Source organism: Elephantulus edwardii, unplaced genomic scaffold (assembly GCF_000299155.1).
Source record: "Elephantulus edwardii isolate Elephantulus edwardi_28Jun2011 unplaced genomic scaffold, EleEdw1.0 scaffold00008, whole genome shotgun sequence".
NCBI lineage: Eukaryota > Metazoa > Chordata > Mammalia > Macroscelidea > Macroscelididae > Elephantulus > Elephantulus edwardii.
This window is the reverse complement of record NW_006399758.1, coordinates 15,769,699-15,790,063: the sequence shown is the minus strand read 5'-3', so window position 1 is coordinate 15,790,063 and position 20,365 is coordinate 15,769,699.

Sequence of the window (20,365 nt, the reverse complement as noted above, 5' to 3'; positions counted from 1 at the left end):
TGCTCTATCCTGTGCTGATATTATCCCTAACACCTATTCCCCAAACCCCAGTCATTGAATCAATCCATCTCATCGAGGGTCTTCCTCTCTTACACTATCCCTCCACCCTCCCAAGCATGATGTCCCTCTCCAAGGACTGGTTCCTCCTTGCAACATGTCCAAAGTATGTCAGACGAAGCTTCAGAATCCTTCCCTCCAAGGAGCAGTCTGGTTTCATCCTCTCCAGAATGAACCTGTTCATTCTCTTAGCAGGGCACTTCTTCTTCTTTTTTTCTCCCTGGTCATTGCCCAGCTTCCTGATGCATAGCAAGTGGCTACAAAGGCCATGGCCTGTATCAGCTCACCTTAGTCTCCAGACTGATCTGTGATAGCAGAATTTTCTAATGCAATACGTCTTTTCATTTCCTTGTTGCTGATACCAAGAGTGTTGATTGTGGAGCCAAGAACTAAAACTGTTTATGACCTGAATCTCTTCACCACCCATCACAATGCCGCCAATTGTCCAGTGGTGAGAATCTTTGTTTTCTTGATAATGAGCTTCAATCCATACTGCAGTCTTTGACCTTCTGCAGCAAGGGCGTAAGGTCCTCCTCAGTTTCAGCAAGCAGGGTTTTGTCATCTTTATAACGAAGATTGTTAACTAGTCTTCCTCCAATCTTGATTTCACATTTTTCTCATAGAGCCCAGCCTCCTGGATAATCTATTCTGCATATAGATTGAAATGGTGTGGAGATAGGACACATCCCTGATGTACATGTATTAAAAGAAGATGGCAAAGTGTATAGAGTCATTATACCGAAAGAAATTGGCCAACACAGAAGAAACAATTTCATGAAACAATGTATGTGCGAGAGCCTGTGGTGATGAAGGAGGAAGTTCAAGCTACTCTGAGAGAATTGGCAAGAAACAAGGCCTCGGGAATTGACAGTATGCCAATTGATATATTTCCACGAACAGATGCTGCCCTGGATGTGCTCACCAAGTTGTGTCAAGAAATCTGGAGGACAACTTCTTGGCCAACTGACTGGAAGATTTCTATATTTGTTCCAATTCCAAAGAAAGGTGATCCCACAGAGTGCAGAAATTATCAAACAATATCATTGATATCACATGCAAGCAAGATTCTGCTGAAGATTATCCAAAAACTACTGGAACAGCACATTAACAGGGAACTGCCAGAAGTGTAAGCTGGGTTTTCGTACTAGGGATATTGTAGCTAATGTTAGATGGATCTTGGCTGAAAGCAGGGAGTACCAGAGGAATGTCCATCTGTGTTTCATTAACTTTGCAAAGGTTTTTGAATGTGTGGACCAAAACAAATTGTGGCTAACTCTGAGAAAAAAAATATAAAATGAGAATCCCAGAACACTTGATCATTCTTATGTGAAACCTATACTTGGATCAGGCGGCAATTGTCAGAACAGATCAAGGGAACATATTATTAGAGGTTATGTATTAAAATGGCAATACGGTTAAGAATTTACTTTCTTTTTTCATTCTAGGATGATTACGTTTAAAGAATCCTTTTGAAAACATGCCAAAATACAGAGAGATTTAGCATTTTGGCACACATCATCATTCCAGAGTACACCAGAAGTGGTCTTTTGTAAGTTCTTACCAGTTTCCTTAAGCATTAGATTAGATTAATCATGTGAGTTCACCCTTGTGATCTTTAGGAGGCATAACTAAAGACAGTCCTGGGAAGTATTTTACAGAACCAAAACCCACATACAATAAGCAAGAATATGGAAAAGCTCCTGAAATTCATGTTATAGATAAGAGAAAACATTGTGTTGGAAATGTGAAGAGTTCCCAAACGGTTTAGTGATAAGACATTGAATTGTCAATGCAAAGGTATGCAATTTGAATCCACCAGTTGCTCCATAGGAGAAAGATGGACAATCTCCTCCTGTGGGATTTACTGCCTCTGGAAGCCTCTGGAGGGTCAGCTATGGGTCAGTTCCAACTTGAAAATACATAACAACCACAGGAACAGGGAAAACTAGTTATACATTTCAAAGATATTTTCAGTCAATGTTAATGTAGAAAATTTCACTCCTATTTGTCCCCGAATCATTTCCTTTCACAAAATGTCCCACATAAATGCAAATGCAGTGTCTCAACTCTTGTCAAATCGAACAAAGCTCCATTCCAGTTAAGCTAAATTTGGGGGGGGGGGGAGTATCTTTGCAGCTTTCAAAGGCTTTCATTTGAAGTGCACCTGTCTCCTTCTGTTTTCATATTTGGCAAAATGATTGGCTATCCTTTCTAAGGGCTCAGACATTCTAACTTTATCCCAACTGTATTTGAAAACAAAACCACAAGACTTTTAAAACTAGGTAAATCTCAGTATGTTTCTAGTTCTCTTAAGACTTGGGGGTGAAGTGACAGGGTTACACACATCACAGGAAAAGTTCTTGTTGGGAAGTTTTGAAGCATGACCTTAAAACAAGCTAAGGGTAACATAAATGCAACTAATGTTCTGAAATCAGTAACTGTTGTATTTTAATGTCTATGAAATACTAACCAAGAAGAAATATCAACAAATAAAATAATTTTTCTGCTCCTAATGTTCTTGACTTTAAGTCTAAACCTAAGTCTGATAAATTCTAACTGTAATTCCACTTTTCTCTCTTTCACTCTCATCGGTAGGGTTTCTGTTCTTTAAGTTTCTCATCTCACTTTACAGCAAATGTCTCTCATTGGTTTTATTTTAAAGAAACTGTTAAATTTAGTGGTACCATAGTATCAGACCACTCCAACATTCTAGAGGTGCAAACGGCATTATAGTGATGACTTCAGATACATTTCTCAGGATACTTATTTTTTAAAAAATAAAAAAAATAAAATCAAACAAATAAAACAATCTCTGACAGTGTGTCAGACCAACAAGTTCATTTTGAAATTTTAAAAAAAAATTCAAACAAACAAAAATGCTTGTCACGGAGTTGATTCTGACTAATGATGTCTACATATATTTCATAGAAGAACATGCTGTGCTGCTGACTATAAGGTCAGCAGTTCAGATCTATTAACTATTTTGTATGAAAAAGATGGACAATCTCATTCCATAAAGATTTACAGCCTTGGAACTTGATGAAGAGTTGCTATGGGCCAGAATCGCCTGAGTGGCAGTGGTTGTTGTTGTTGTTAAGTGCCGTGGAGTCATAGGCTACTCATAGCAACTCTATGAACGAAAGTCCTAGACAGCTGCGTGACTTTCATCCTTTCTCCATGTTCTGAGGGTTTCCCGAGGCAAGCTATTTATGGAAGTGGATTCCACTCCTGCTTCCAAGCTTGGGTTAGCCAGCGATCGCCGCCAAACACTGTCTGCCATGGGTAACCATTATCGCATTTGACACGTCAGTGTCACAGTGTTCAGGTTCACAGCAACCACAAGTTATCGCTGTACAGCAAGTGGACACACCAGGGCTATACGACCTAGAAGAATGTTTCATCAAAAACAAAGATGGGTTATAGGGCCACGGGTCCGATGGCCCTACAGGATTCGAATCTACCACATGGAGCAAGCTTTGCAAGCTCCGCCCTTACTTCCTCTTAGTTTAGGGCTCTGGGCCGCCCACCTACTTTTAAAGGGCAAAAAAGAGCAGTAACACACAGCAAAAAGGACCCTGAAACTTCCCTTGCCTTGAGAGCAGCAGTGGTAGCTAAGGGTTTCCGTGGCTGTGGTCTTGCAGACAGCGATCATCAGATCAACCCAGGTGCTCTGAGGAGATCTAAATCATCAATTTGACCGTTGGGCTGAATTCTCAACTGATCGTGTTTCCCAGAGACTCTTCATTTTTTTAAAATTCTGATTTATTTACAAAGTTTGAATATATTGTTTTTCACAAAAGATCCTCCCCATTTCCTTCACCCCACCCACCCATTGAATTGTGCAACCCTATTTTGATTTGTCATTGTTGTTAAGTGCCGTCTTGTTGACCATAACTCATAGAAACTCATAAACAACAGCTCAAAACCTTCCCCTATCCTGTGCCATCCTCATCATCTTTGATATACTCAAGCCTATTGTTACAGTCACTGTGTCAATCCATCTTGTTGAGGATCTTCCCCTCTTTTACTGATCTTTGCTAGTATGTTGTCTTTTTCCACAGAGTGTCCTCTCTTGGCAACAAGTCTAAAGTATATGAGACCATGTTTCACCATTCTTCCCACTAAGCACCCCAGTTTCATTTCTCCTTAGACCGACTTGTTTGTTCTTTTGACATCCATAGGCTATCGAATACTCTTCTCCAACACTACAGTTCAAAGACATCAATTCTTCTTTGCCACCTCCCTTATTGTCTAACTTTCAGATGCGTAAGAAGTAAATGTAAAAGCCCTGGCTTGAATCAAGTCCACTTCAGTCTTTAAACTAACATTCTAGTTTTCATCCTTGACAGCAGATTTTCCAAGGATAACATGTCTTCTACCCCCCACCCCATCTTGACTGCTCCTACCAAGGATATTGATTGTGAACCCAAGTAAAATGAAATCAACTCTAATCTGTTTTCTATGACGATGATGTTGTCTGCTGGTACAGTGGTGGAGATTTTTTTTTTCTTGGTGTTGAGATGTAACTCATACTGAAGGCTTAGTCTTTGATCTTCTGCAACAAATGTTTTTAAGTCCTTTTCACTTTATTGAAGCAAGGTTGTGTCATCTGCCTAACACAGGTTGTTGATTAGACTTCCTACAATCCTGATGCCTTGTTCTTCTTCATATAGTCCAGCTACTGAAATGATTTGCACCTTAGGATAGTGTCACATTATGTTAGCAGCTCACCTACACAAGCAACAGCTTTATTGTTCATGAGAGAGTAGCCCCAGGGTGTAGTAGCATCTCCACTCTGGGAAAAGAAAAATAGAAGTTAGATAGACAACCAAGTCATATTTATCCCTTTTATTAGCAAAAGGAAGTCCTTCCTGAATCCCCCATACTTCTCTCACCCCATTGTGGTAGTTTTCTGCATGTATCTTATGTCTCCCTCAAAACCCAGTGGACATTTTGAGAATAAACCTTTATCTCGCCCAACTTTTGTAGTAGAAATAGGCAATTGGGAATGTGTACTTGGTTAGCCAGCTGATGGGCCACCATATACCCACCCTGGTACTCTGTTCACATTATTCTTTTACCTTACCTGTTCTCACCTTCAGTTCTTTACTTCTCCTACTAGGTAGGATATATCCTGGAAGGCTTATGCTCAGATTTCCAGACTGTGGAACCTCTCTCCATGCACTGAATCTTGAGAACAATCTCTTGTCAAGCAGCACTCAATTCTACATAATTCAGCTGGTCACTTCCCACCTTCTGGCAAGAGACAGACCTCTTAGCAGGTAAAGTGTTTCAGTGTTATCTTAGCCTAAGACACCCATATTGTTAAAACTTCTTTAGAGGGATATGAGTTTCATTACTCATTTTATTTGTAACCAATTTCTCCCTTCTCCTTCTCTTTTCTGTCCTTGCATTGTGCCAGAGCTTTTGTGTCCATCAGTATCAACAAGAACTAACACAATGTGAAGAATAATTAATAATTGGGTATAGAACTGAGGCAGAGGCAGGAAGCTGGTTTGCCTCTTCAATGGGCTGCAGTGTTTGTTAAGCAGAATTCCTCAGTGGACATCATTAACTGGTTTCTTTGCCTTGCTGTTTTATTATCAGGGTTTCAGAACTCAAGCACAGCCTCCAGCTGTTCTGAGTGTCTCCTGAGCAGATTTAAGGATCACTCCTTCCAATAATTGTCTACAAAGCATTTCAACTTACCACCAACTTGGGAATTTTTAACTTAATGTAACAGAAGTTTTCTAGCTATTACAAGGGGTTTGGGGGAATAACACTAACGAAGTAGTTTGGTCAATTCAAAAAGGACCATGTGGACCCACCTGGGCGAGGGACCAGGTAACAACTCATTGAAGTTAACATTGATGTCACTGAAGGGAGTGTTTTCTCAGGACTGGCAAAACATTTTCTGAGCAGTCAAAGCAGGAATGTGGACAGAGCACGCCTCATGCGGACAGTGGATGGAACAGTCCAGCTGGAACAGGATTGACGAGGTTATACTCTTTGAATAGGAGAAGCAGAAGCAATGCTATCTTCTTTGCATTTTTCCATGAACTTGTTTAGTATTTAAGTAGAAAGTTTATTGATGAGCTGCATTCAGTGACAAAACAAAACAAAAAACCCCAAATCTTTATTATTTGTAACATACTTTTTCAAATGATAATTTGCTGTCCTGGATGAAAATTTTGTCAGACAAGTAACTACATTTTAAAGAAGGGACATGGGGAAGGGCTAATCCCTGTGTCTCTGGCCCCGGACTCTGTATGCTAAGTGCACAAATTCTGGCTTTTCTTCTCCAGGTTGTGAGGTTGAAGGTTTGTAGGAATCCTGTCAACATGTGTCTCCTACCTTCTTCTCCCTTTCAATGATAAATTCACTTTGGTAAAACCTGGACTTCTCAAACCAGCTCCTTAATCAAATAAATACTTGAGTTTTCTTGTTTTGTTTTGGGTTTTGTTTGTTGTGTTTTTTTTTTTTACATGCAGATCTGAGTTTTGTTAGTTAAGCAGTATTGAAATGAGCCATATTTGTCAATGAGTTTCTTTCCCCAAGGCTCCAGAATATGTGAAACTGTACCTTTGCAATTCTCTTGAGCACCTACCTCCTGGTTGTGATAGTCGTGAGAGAAGGGTATTTCTGGGAGAGATGAATGTGAATTCATCCGCATTTCAGTGTTTTTCTTATTTGAACCTTTTCATCCAAACCATAGGGAATGAAGCAAGAGGAAAGAATGATAGAAAGGGGACACCTATTGAAAAAGAAAGGAGAAAATGTCCACCTGACTTAAGGTTCCATATGATAGTCTTTGTGCTGGTTCCTTGTTTTTCTGCTTAGCATTCATTGTTGTTGTTGTTGTTACTACGTGCAGTAATGTCAGAACTTTTCCATAGCTGATCCTCCAGTAGGTTTTCAAAGGCAGTAAACCTCATGGAAAGAGCTTGCCCTTCTTTCTCCCTCAGAGCAGCTGATGGATTTGAACTACATACCTTTGAATTGGCAGTGCAATTCCTTACCATTAACCATTACTCACAGTCTCTTCCCCTCGAATGTAAACTCCAAGACAGTTTCATCTGCTCCTTTCGTGCTGCATCCTCTGCACAATATACTATAAACCAAAACCAAAGCTACTGCTGTCGAGTCAACTGGGACTCAGAGCAGCCCCACAGGACAGAGTCGAACTGCCCCATCAGGTCTCCAGGTCAATTCTAACTCATGTCAGCCCAATAAGACAGGACAGAACTGCCCTAGAAGTTTTCTAAGATTGGAATTTTTACAGAACCAGCTTGCCAAATCTCCCTCCTGAAGAGCAGTTAGTGGGTGTGAGCTGCTAATTATTTGATTAACAGCTGTGTACTTAATTACTGTGCCACCAGAACTCCTCTCATGCACAGTCTCATCTCTATAATAACCATTCAATGAATACTGTACAAATGTAAGTTTTTCTTGGGTGAGTATTCAGACTATACGGCATCTGCTCCAGCATATTTCACTGTTTTCTCAGTAACTTTCCATTAATCTCAGTCACTGAGAAGCAGTGCAGTGGGCCCAAGATTCAGGACTGAAGGTTCGGATGTGAATCTAGAGTGGTGATGTCTTTAGGGGGTTGTGCTGCTGGCCAAAAAGCCATGCCTCTTCGACAGTTTAAATCCACCAGCAAGGGAGCTCTGGTAGCCTAGTGGCAAAAAAGCTGCACTGCAATCCCAGAGGTTCCCGGTTCAAATCCACCAGATGTTGTTCTGTTGGAGGAGGAACAATCTTCTCCTGTACCAGTCAGATCTGATTTGACAGTACACACACACACACACACACACACACACACACACACACACACACACACATAATATTTTAAAAAATCAACCAGCAGCTCCTCTGTAGAAAGAGGAAAAATTTCCTTCCAGGCAATTTATGGTCTCAGAAACCCAACAGATGGTCAGCTATGTGTCAGTGCCCACTCAGTGGTAATAAGGTGAGTTGAAACATCTTACTCAGGATCTTTCTTTACTGCATCTTTATGGCATATTCTGTCAATATCAGATTGCAAAAATTTTTAGGAATACTCAGTTTCCTTCTCTTTGGCTTTCTTTGGTGCATATATTTGAAGAACAGTTGTGTTTACATATTTCCCTTGTATCTGTATAGACAAGAGTCATAACATTCAGGATGGATCTTGAAAGGGTCTTCAAGTTGAGCACAATACCATTCTTTGCCAGTATTTCATTCCTGGTACAAGAGAACATATGACTATAATTGATTCAAAGTGGCCAATACAAGTCAACCTTACCTCACTATTTCAATCTTTATGTATTGTATTTTATTTTTGGCAACATCTATTTTTCTAGATGTATGCTTTGATGAGTCAGTGTTCCAGATATTAATGGCTGTTTACAGTTGTTTCTCCTCATTTTTAATGACTTTTTATCTAGGATTTGCCTCTACCTCTACACCTAACCATATTCCTTTATTGTTCATCAGCTGTTTGAAGGTCTGTTATTTCGGAAATGGACAGACAATTTTGCTTCTTAGTCTGTCTTGAAAATCAAGCCTTCAGATGGACTATATGTCAACAACACAGAGGAGAAAAATCCTCACCCCTGGGCTGAAAGGCAACATCGTGATAGCTGTATAGGAGATTGAAGTTACCAACTATTTCATCTTGCATGGATCCACAATCCACATCCTTGACACCAGCAGTCATGAAATCAAAAGAAATATTACATTGGGAAAATATACTTTCAAGGACCTAAGGTGCTAAAGGAGAAATTATGTCAATTTAAAGACCAAGTTGTATCTGATCAAGCAATCATTTTTAAATTATTTGTTATGCATCTGAAAGTTAGACAATGACTAAGGACAACAGAAGACAAATTTGATGCCTTTGATTTGGGGTATTAGAAAAGAGCACTAAATATCTATAGACTGCCAAGAGAAAAAAAATTAATATGTCTTGGACAAAGTACAGCCATAGTATTCCTTGGAGGCAAAGACAGTGAAGCTTCATCTTACGTATTTTGGACAAGTTGTTAGAAGGGGCCAATCCTTGGAGAAGGATTTCATGTTTGGAAAGGTGGATGGTCATTGAAGAGAGGAAGATTCTCAGTGAAATGGATGAAACCATGACAACTGGGTCAAGTATATCATAGATGATTAGAATGGCACAAGATAGGGCAAAGTTCAGATTCATTGTTCATGACGTCACTATGAGTCATAGTTGACTCAATGGCACCTAACAACAACAGCAAGTTCTCCACAGGGTTATATATGTTGTTGCACTGCCCACACAGAATTCACAGACAATACATAAGAGTGAGTGTTTTATTAGAAAAGTAACAGGATTAAGGATCACTCAAGATACAGTTCTCCCATCAAGACAAGTTCTTCTCAGCAGTGCCAAAAGGCAGGCCTCTCCCTCTTTTACTGATCCATAGTTTCTGCGCTAATTCTCATATTTTACAAAGATCTTTTAGCTCTGCCAACTATTTGCTCAGGGTCCCCCTTATTTCTCTAGTCACTCCCCACTTCCCCCACCTGAAGGTGCTCATTTCTTCTTGGGTGGATTGGCAAGCTTATCTCCCCAGGTACCCACTCACTTGAGAACATTTCCTGCCCAAAGTAACTCAGAGTTCTTGCTCTATTGGCTACCTTTTCAGCGTTAATATCTTTGTTTATAAGGGTCACTAAACTTTGAGCACAGATATACCTCATGTACAAAAGATGCAATGCATTCTCTAACTCTTCTCTCTTGATAATAGTGATGCCCCATTTTTTCACCTTGGGACCAGCTCAATTTAAGACTGAGAGGATGATTAAACTGACCAATCCCCACATTAGCATTTTGTACATGTTATTTGCGTGGGCCCAATCAAAAAGCACGATTTACCTTATTTACACTATCAACAAGCTATCCAATTCCTTTGGTGGGCCACAAACACCTTACATTTGCATAGTTCTATGCTCTGGTGGCTTGGTGATATGGAGTTGCACTGCTAATTCAAAGACATGCACTTCAAATCTAGTAGGTGCTCTACAGAAGAAAGTTAATGAATCTCCTCCCATGCAATTTACTGTCTCTGAAAAATTCACTGGAGGGTAGGCTCCAACATGATGATATATAACAATCCAGCTATGTGATGAGAATAACAAAGATCATAGCTAAATATCCACATCAAATAATTTATTTCACTACAGCAATATTTCAAATGTGAGTGGCCCACTTCCATATTCTGCTGTATTTTTGTGAAGTGTATGAGAGTTCTTTGCAAAATTATAAACTATATGCCTTGCATATTGTTTAATGAATGTATGTTTAAGGAATGAAAAATCGAGTATCCTTACTTAAATACAACGTATACTAAACTCACAAAAGTGAACTTACATTGTTTTCTTGTTTTCATTCTTTCTATACACATTTAAATAAAACTATTTTTTCTTTTATACTGATTTATATACAAAGTTCAAATACATTGTCTTCCACACAAGATCTTTTCCATTTCCTTAAATCCGCCACACATTTAATTGTGCAACCCTGTGATTCATACACCACCCCTCATCCTCACCCTTCTGCTTCCATATTCCCTCCCTCTTGGGTTCTCATACTCATTCTACAATAATGGCTTTATTCAGTATTTATCCTTGTGGGACTGAGTTAGTTCACTTAGCATAATGCTTTCCAGTTCCTCCCAAGTTAGATGATAATTTATAAAATCATTGTTCCTGCATGCTGCATAGTAGTCTATACCATTGTATGAATATATCACAACTTCTTAATCCATTCCTTTGTTGTTGGACATCTGGGCTGTTTCCATGGTCTTGCAATGGTGAATAACACTGCTATGAACATTGGTGTACAAGTCTGTGTTTGAGCCTCAGTTCTCATTTTCAAGTGAGAGTTAAAACACATTTCTCTTTTTAAATCCGGTTAGGACACCTTCACCAAAATGGCTCTTCTAAGATTTCTACCAAAACCCATCAGGTTTCCATCAGGAAACCCAGCAATGCTGTGCTCAGGATTCAGTTTTGCTCTCCTTCTTTCTCTACCTCCCTCCCCAGTCAATTTTGTGTGAACAGTGTTCTGTGTTGGCCAGTGGCCAAAGAATTTGCCATAAATAAATTTGCTCCCTGTCTGCAAGAAGATAACTGACTTCCTTGGTCTTGCTAATTTGTCTCAGCAAATTTGAGAATGGTGAAAGGCTTGAAGATGCTGCAAACCTCTGAAGGACCGCATGCCTGGAATAGAGAAATCCTACACTCCTGAACTTTCCACCTGCCAGTTAGAGGCACAAGTCAGATGGCACCAGTTCCTATATTCTGTAGTCCCTAATCTACCATGAGCACATGAGATGTACACGAGAGAATTCATCTCAAGGATGTAAGAGTGAAAGATGTGGATTATTCTAATTTCTTCCTGTCATTCTTCAGTGACAACAGTCCAACAATCAAGGGGTAACAGTTTTGTCTATTTTTTTAATTTTATATTTACTTGCATATAAATTTCATATGCATCATGTTTTATTTATGTATACTGTGTTTCACACATTTCTTCATTCATGTTGTGTTTCAAACAATCACATACATCGTGTTCTATACAATCAATTATTATTTTTATACAGAAATAGCAGAAAATAACCTTCAATAAGAATTTCTTCAATATCGTATACACTTGAACTCAGAGACCCCCAAACCATCCACTTCATTTACTTACTGGAATTGTCACCATTTTTGTCCATTCAGATTACAGTTTGGAGTAGGTGCATATCAGCTGTAGGTCCATAAGGGAACCCTGGTGGTGTAATCTATAGGGAATTACATAGTTAATCTCAAGGCAATGCCTCTCTGGCAGTTTGAACCTATCTCACCTGGAGAAAGATGGGCTATCTTTTGAACCCAGCTCATCTGCAGAAAGATAGGCCATTTCTTCCCACGTAATTTATAGCCTCGGAAGGCCATTACTGGCTCAAGAGATCAAAACCAGAAATCATAGCCAAAATTTATTAAATTTATTAAATAGAGTTTAAAAAATATTAAAAGACATTCCTTTGTATTATTTTGTGAATTTTTTTAAGTAAAACTGTCTTATCAAATTCATGGTTAGAACCCAATGCCAATGAGTTGATTCTGATTCACTGGGAAGCTATAACGCAGAGTAGAACAGTCCCACCGGGTTGGCAGTCTTTGCAGAAGTAGATGGCTACATTGTTCTTCTGAGGAGCAGTGAGCCTCCAGGTTAGAAGGACCAACCACATAGTTAGTAGCTGCACATGTAACCACTTTGTCACTCTAATTCCTATCTTCACAGTCAGAGAAGTTTATAAAGTCCTATTCTAGGGAAAACTCTCCTTGTCTCTGATCATGCTTCAAACAGAAAGACAGTATTTCTCAGCGTTTCTGTACTTTTTCATTTCCATGTGTTTCTGTCCACAAATAATAGACATTAATAGTAGACACTGAGCCAGGATGGCATACTAGCTTAAATGTTGTACTGATAATCTAAAAGTCAGTGGTTCAAATTCATCAGACTTTGAGGGAGAAAGCTGGGTAATATTCTTCCATTAAGATTTACAGGCTTGGAAGCCTAGTGAGGAGTTGCTATGGGCTGGAACAGACTTGATAGCAATGAGAGTTTTGCTTTGTTGCTGCTGTTTTGTTTTTCTAACAGTAAACACAGTGTTCATTATGATTCACACTCTTAATCATTGTTGAGTTGGGGCTGACTCATCATTACAAATACGACAGATAAAAAACGTCTTGGTACATTAATACAAAGGAATATTATGGAGCACTAAACAAGAATGACTATGGCTACTATGGCTTAGACATCCATATGATTAATCTTAAACACAATGTTGAGAATAAGAAGTCAAATCACAAAGGTACACATATTGTTGATTCACATACATATGTTTCAACAGCAGGCAAAATTAGTCTATTTATCGAGAATGAATACATGCATATGTAATAAAATCATAATGAAACAAAATGATAATAAACACAAATTTTAGGCCCCAATCTTTAGGAGGGATCAAGCAAATGATGACTCCAAAGATGTCACTGACAGCCTACTTTTAAACTACGTGCTGAGGATATGCATATTTATTCTATAATCCTGTAAATAGTGTGTATGTGTGTGTGTGTGTGTGTGTGTGTGTGTGTTATTTCTACACTTTAATGCTGGTGAAAGCTTTGGTGGCATGGTCGCTAATGAAATGTACACTAACCCAGAGGCTTTACACTTCTGGCCATTCCAATTGACCAGTGGCTCCACAGAAGAAAAATGAGCAATTTCCTCTCATCGTAACTTCCAGTATAAAAAACCTGATGGAGGGTTGCTTTGAGTCATAACTGAATTGATGGTGATGAGGGATGCTAAGGATATATGTCATAATGCAATCTGTGGGTGGTGACACATGCTTTCAGAATTCATAGTAACATTTTCATGTTGTTCATTTTTGCAATGTCCCAAAGCCCTTAATTAATACAAATGAAAATAAAAAATTCTTTGATGTATTAATTGTATTTCAGACATTTACTTTTCTCTTAAAATTTATAACTTGATACAGATCTTACTGCTTCTAGATCATAGATTCTATGTTAATAGTGAAATCATTGCATTACAAGTCAGAATCCATTTCTGGACTCAGTAGTTATTATAATCTCTGCCTGAAACATGTTACAAGTTTACTTTATGCTCCTCTGACTGGTTTCTCCTTTTCATCCATAAGCATTGAACAACGGTTAATTCCCCTGGAATTCACTTCTGACACATGCAAATACACATATATCCTTTGAACAATACTAAGGTTACAAAAATTGTGCCCACTTCCCAGGTGAAAATTCCACGCAATCAAGTTTTGCTCAATTACAATTATTGGAGGGCTGAGCTGCTCATGTGAGGGTGATTTGTGTGGTGCACGGTTTTAAGCAGATACAAGGAGATACTGCATGGTTTAGACATTAGGAAAAGTATATATCAGGGTGTCCTTTATATATATTGGCAAGAAGCTGTGCTGTAATCCCAAAAGCATGTGGTTCAAAGCTACCTACCAGTTTCTCCATGGGAGAAGGATGGGCAATCTCCTCCAGTGCAATTAACTGCCTCTGAAAACCTGCCAGAGCGTCAGCTATGGATTGGTTCTGACTCTGCAGTACACAACAATAACACTATTGAGTAAATAAAATTTGCAAGTTGGATAATATGAAGAAAAATGTGGTTGCCAGAAGTACAAACAGTAAAGTGAGCTGCGATAGTTAGATGCCATCAAATTGACTACAACTCATAGCGCCCTATGAACAATGGACAGAAATCTTGCCCTCTTCTCACATTCTCTGTCCTACTCAAGTCCATTGTTACAGTCACTGCGCCAATCCATCTCAGGGATGGTCTTTCTTTCTTTCACTGTCCTACTTTTCACAGCATTGTGTCTTTTACAAAGAACTAGAATCTCCTAACAATATGTTCAAAGTACTTGGATGAAGTTTCACTCTTCTTGCTCGTAGGGACAGATTTGTTTCTTCCTTTGACATTCCAAGGAATATGCCATACTCTTCACCAAATACTGCCATTCAAAGGAATCCTTTGTTATTTTTTATTCATTGTACACTTTGATAGGCATATGAACAATGGAAACACCATGGCTGGGGTAGACACATCTTCTTTGAACAGACATCCTTGCTTTTTGGCACTTTAAAGTATCTTTGTTAAGAAGTCGTGATATATTCACACAATGGAACAATAGGCAGCACTACAGAGCAGTGATTTTGTAACACATTTCATAGCGTAGGAGGGTCTAGAGAGCATTATGCTGACTGAACTAATTTAGTCTCATAAGGACAAATACTGCATAAGACCATTATTATAAAAATAGAAAGATAACTAGAAATAAATGTGTATAAATGCCCAAAAGGATTAAAGAGACAGGAGAAAAGAGAGCAGAAAAACATAAGGGGGGAAATTACTAGGAGAGCAGGTAGGGAAATAATTGGAAAGATTCAGTGGGGTTTGGAAAAGACAATATAATAATAGGCATATATCAGTAGTAATTAATCACATAAAATACAAAGTATATGAATGATTATATGAAATGCAATGTAAATGAAAGATTGTATGTTGTTGTTGATATATGCCATCAAGTCGTTTGCGACTCATAGCGACCCTATTACAAGAGCTCTAAATGCTGTTCTATCCTGTGCCAAACTAGCCATCTCAAACGCACTTATTCCTACCGCTCCAATCACAGAATTGATCCATCTCATCGAAAGTCTTCCTCTCCTTCATCACCCCTCCACTCTGAGAAACATGATGTCCCTCTCCAAGGACCAGTCCCTCCTTGCAACATGCCCAAAGTATGTCAGACAAAGCTTCAGAATCCTTGACTCCAAGGAGCATTCTGGCTTCACCTTCTCCAGGACAAACCTGTTTTTTCTCCTAGCAGCCCATGGTATATTCAACATTCTTCTCCAGCACCAAAGCTCAAAGGCATCAATTCTCTTTCTATCAACCCTATTCAGTGTCCAACTCTCTGATGCATAGCACATAATTGCAAAGACTATAGCCCGGATCAGGCGCACCTTAGTCTCCAGTCTGACATCGTTGCTCTTTGGTACTCTTGAGAGGTTCCTCACAGCCAACTTTCCCAATGCAATTTGTCTCTTGATTTCCTGGCTGCTGTTACCAAGAGTGTTGATTGTGGAGCCAAGCAAACTAAAACTGTTAACTGTCTCAATCTCTTCACCATCCATACTGATGCTGCCAGTTGGCCCAGTGGTAAGAATCTTTATTTTCTTGATGTTGAGCTTCAATTCATATAGGAGGCTTCAGTCTTTGATCTTCTGCAGCAAGTGCTTCAGATCCTCCTCAGTTTCAGCAAGTAGGGTTGTGCCATCTGCATAAGACAGGTTGTTGATGATTCTTCCACCAATCCTGATGCCACATTCCTCTTCGTACAGCCCAGCGTCTCGGATGATCTCTGCATACAGATTGAAAAGCTATGGAGAGAGAACACATCCCGGATGGACCCCTTTCTTGATTTTGAACCATGTAGTGTCCTTGCTCTGTTCTGATGACTGCATCTTGGTCCAAGTATAGGTTTCACATTAGCACAATCAAATGTTCTGGGATTCCCATTCTTCTTAGAGTCAGCCACAGCTTGTTGTGATCCACACAGTCAAAAGCTTTTGCATAGTCAATGAAGCACAGATAGACATTCTTCTGGTATTCTTTGCTTTCTACCAAGATCCATCTAACATTAGCTATAATATCCCTAGTACTACAACCTCTTCTAAGTCCAGCCTGCACATCTGGCAGTTCTCTATTGACATATTGTTCCAAACGTTTTTGGATAATCTTCAGCAGAATCTTGCTTGCATGTGATATTAATTATGTTGTTCAATAATTTCTGCACTCTGTTGGATCACTTTTCTTTGGAATTGCAACAAATATCGATCTTGGCACAACTTAGTAAGCACATCCCGGGCAGTGTCTGTCTGTTGAAATATGTCAATTGGTATGCCGTCAACTCCTGGAGCCTTGTTTTTGCCAATTCCTTTAGAGCAATTTGAACTTCCTCCCTCATCACCATAGGCTCTTGTTCATATGTCATTTCATGAAATTCTTCTCTATCAGCCAATTCCTTCTGATACAGTGACTCTGCATATTCCTTCCATCTTCTCTTGATACTTCCCGGATCATTTAACATTCTATCCAAAGTATTCTTAAGTATTGCCATCCATGGCTTGAATTTGTTTTTCATCTCCTTCAGCTTAAGAAATGCTGAGTGAGTTCGGCCCTTTTAATTTTCTGACTCCAGCTCTCTGCACATTTCATTATAGTATCTTGCTTTATCCTCCCGGGCTGCCCTTTGAAATTTTCTGTTTAGTTCTTTGATTTCTTGGGTTTTTCCTTTAGCTTTGGCTTCTCGGCTCTCTAATGCATTATTTAGAATCTCATCTGACGTCCATCTTGGTCTTTCCTTCTTTTTCAGCCTTTGTAATGATCTTTTGCATTCTTCATGGACGATTTTCTTGATATCTTCCCAGAGCTCATTTGGCCTGTGCTCATTGGTGCTCAAGGCCTCAAACCTGTTCCTGAGATGGTTTTGAAATTCGAGTGGGATAGACTTAGATCAAATTTTGGTTCTTGTGGACTTGATTTAATTTTCGTCAAGTTCGGCTTGAACTTGCATATGAGTAGCTGTATAAAATGCAGTATACATTAATGAATTAAGAAGAAAAAAAAAGAAGTCCTTGATAGCGTCTTTTTCCAACACACCAGGACTTTTGATCTCTTGACAGCTGCTACCATAGCATGGAAACACTGAAGGTCTACTCCATAGGGAGTTGTGCTGACAAACGTGACACCTCACTGGTGTTTCAAATCCACCAGGGACTCTGTGGGAGAAAGATGGACAGTTATTCATAGTCTCCAAAACCCTTCTGGAGGGTCAGTTGTGAGTCAGTTTTGACTCTGCAGCAATAAGTTCCAGCTATATTGATTGTGGATACAAATAAACAGAAAATATTGACAACTTCAATTTTTTTCTGTATTTATCATAATTCTGCTGGAAATCAAGATCTCTCTCTCTCTCTCTCTCTCCTCTCTCTCTCTCTCTCTCTCTCTCTCTCTCTTTCTCTCTCTTCTCTCTGTATGAAATATGGAAGAAAGTCCTTATTTCCTTCAGTATTGGAGGCAAGGATTCTGGGGCTTTGTCTGACATACTTTGGACATGTTGTAAGGAGAGGCAGGTCTCATGCTGGGTAGAGTGGAGGGACAGCGCCGGAGGGGAAGACCCTCTATGAGGTAGATTGATTCAGTGACTGGGGTACTCGGGATGGGTGTGTCAGAGGCAATGAGATTGGCACAGGTTAGAGCACGGTTTAGGGCTGTTGTACATAGGGTTGCTATGAGTCACAAATGACTCGACGGCACACAACAACAACAACAACATGTGTAGGCCCAGCACATTCTTTGTAGACTTTCATGTTCCCGTATGGATGAGTCTTGAAACAAGCTAAGTGAAAGAAACTACTCACAAAATGACAAATAGTGTATGCTCCCACTTACGTGAAGTATCTAGAATAAACAAGTTTACAGATACCAAAGCCTATTAGTGGTTACCACGGATGGACAGAAAGGTGGGAGAAAGAAAGATTCAATGCTTATGGGACATCTTATGAGTGATAGAATAAAACAAACACTCCATTCTTGGTGATAAGTTTTTCGTGATAATAAGATCCCATTTCTAGACTTGCTTTCTTTCCTTTTTGATCTATTCCTTATTTAAGAGAAATACTCATTACATCTCAACAGAGATTGTTTTATATATTTGTAATATGCTTAGATTGTTTTGTCACATCTAGCAGTTCATTCTGGTTTCCTTCAACCTCCAAAAAGAAGGGTCTAACTTCTCATTCATTAAGGCTTATACTTTCTGCTGTAAAGACCTGTGTTGTATGTTGTTAGGTATCATTGAGTCGAGTACAACTCATAGTGACCTTATAAACAATAGACCTTGACCCTGTCTTATTCTGTGCCAACCTCACAATCTCTGACACACTTGAGCTTGTTATTGCAGCCACTGTGTCAATCCATCCCCTCGAGGATCTTCTTTTCTTTCACTGACCCTCCACTTTTCCAAACAAGATATCTCTTTTCCAAGGAATAGCACCTCCTCACACATGCCCAAAATGTGTGAGTTACAGTTTTGCCATCCTTGTCACCAATGAGCACTCTGGCTGCACTTGCTCCAAGACATATATATGCGTTCTTTTTGGCAATCTATGGGATATTCACTACTTTTCTCCAATACCACAACTCAAAGACATCAATTATTCTTCCATCATCTTTATCACTCTCCATCTTTCAGATGCATAGCAAGTTGTTTAAAACTCCATGGCCTAAATCTGTCACACCTTAGCCTCAAAACTGACATCTTTACTCCTCAAGAATTTGAAGAGGTCCTTGACACTAGACTTTCCCAAAGCAATATATCTCCTGATCTCCTCGAGAAAGAGATCAACTGGCCCAGTGGACAGAAAGCGATTCTACCAAGCCAAAGGTGGGTGACTTTTAATCCGCGGCCCTCGGGCCTGTCTTTCATTGTTTTTGTTCAGACATTCCTCTAGGTGGCATAGCCCTGGTATACAAGTTGCCATACCACGGTCACTTGTGGTTGCTGTGAGGCTGAACACTGTGACACTGATGTGTCAAATGTGTTAATAGTTGGCTACCCAATGTGGACAGAGAGTGGGGTCAAGCTCCTTGATTAAAACAAGCTTGGAAGGAAGAGTGGCATCAACTTCCATAATAGCTTGCCTCCAGAAAACCTATGAACCTGGAGAGAGGATGAAAGGTACCCAAGCGTCGAGGACTCTCCTTCATACGGTTGCTATGAGTCGCCTGCAATTTAACGGCACTTAACAACAACTAACAACTTATCTGCTGGTACCAAAAGTGTTGAGTGTGGATCCCAGTAAGATAAAATCACTGACAATTTCAATCTGTTCTCCATCTCTCATGATGGTGCCTATAGGTCGAGTGGTGTGGATTTTTTTTTTCCTTGAAGATATTGAGATGTAAGCCATATGGAAGGCTGTATTGTTTTATCTTGTACAGCAAGTATTTCAAGTCCTCCTTATCTGCACAATACAGATTGATGATGAGTCTTCCTTTTATCCTGATACCACGTTCTTCTTCACAGAGTCTGGTTTCTTAAATGATTTACTTAGTTCTGTGGGTACTGACAAATACTTAGTGTTCTGTATCCATCGTTGTAGTATCATACAGAATAATCTGAAGGCTCTAGATTTTTCTGTGTTTACCTGTTCATTCTTTCCACACTTCCACAAGCCCCTGGTAACCACTGACAATTTAATTGTACTGTAATTCCTACTTTTTACCAAGTTTCGTATCATTAAAACCATGTATTATGCAACATTTTCAGACTGGCTTCCTTTTGTTAGTAATATATACTTAGGTTCACATATCTGTTCCTAACTTGATAACATTTCTTTTTTTTAGGCTGAACAATTCTCCGTGTATAGATGTACCAGTCTGTTTATCCATTCATATACTGAAGAATATCCACTTTTATGCAATTATGAATGAGCTTCTAGAAACAATTTTGTCCAGGGTTTTGTGTACACATAGAGTTTAAAATTAATTTTTAAACTAATTTTCATTTAAATCATTCAGAAGCTTGGTTATTGGATCATTTGATTAGACTATATTTAACTCTATAAGAAACTACAAATATGTCATCCACACTTTGCAATACTACTGGCTGTGACTGGTAATCGCAGCTGCTTGAATCTA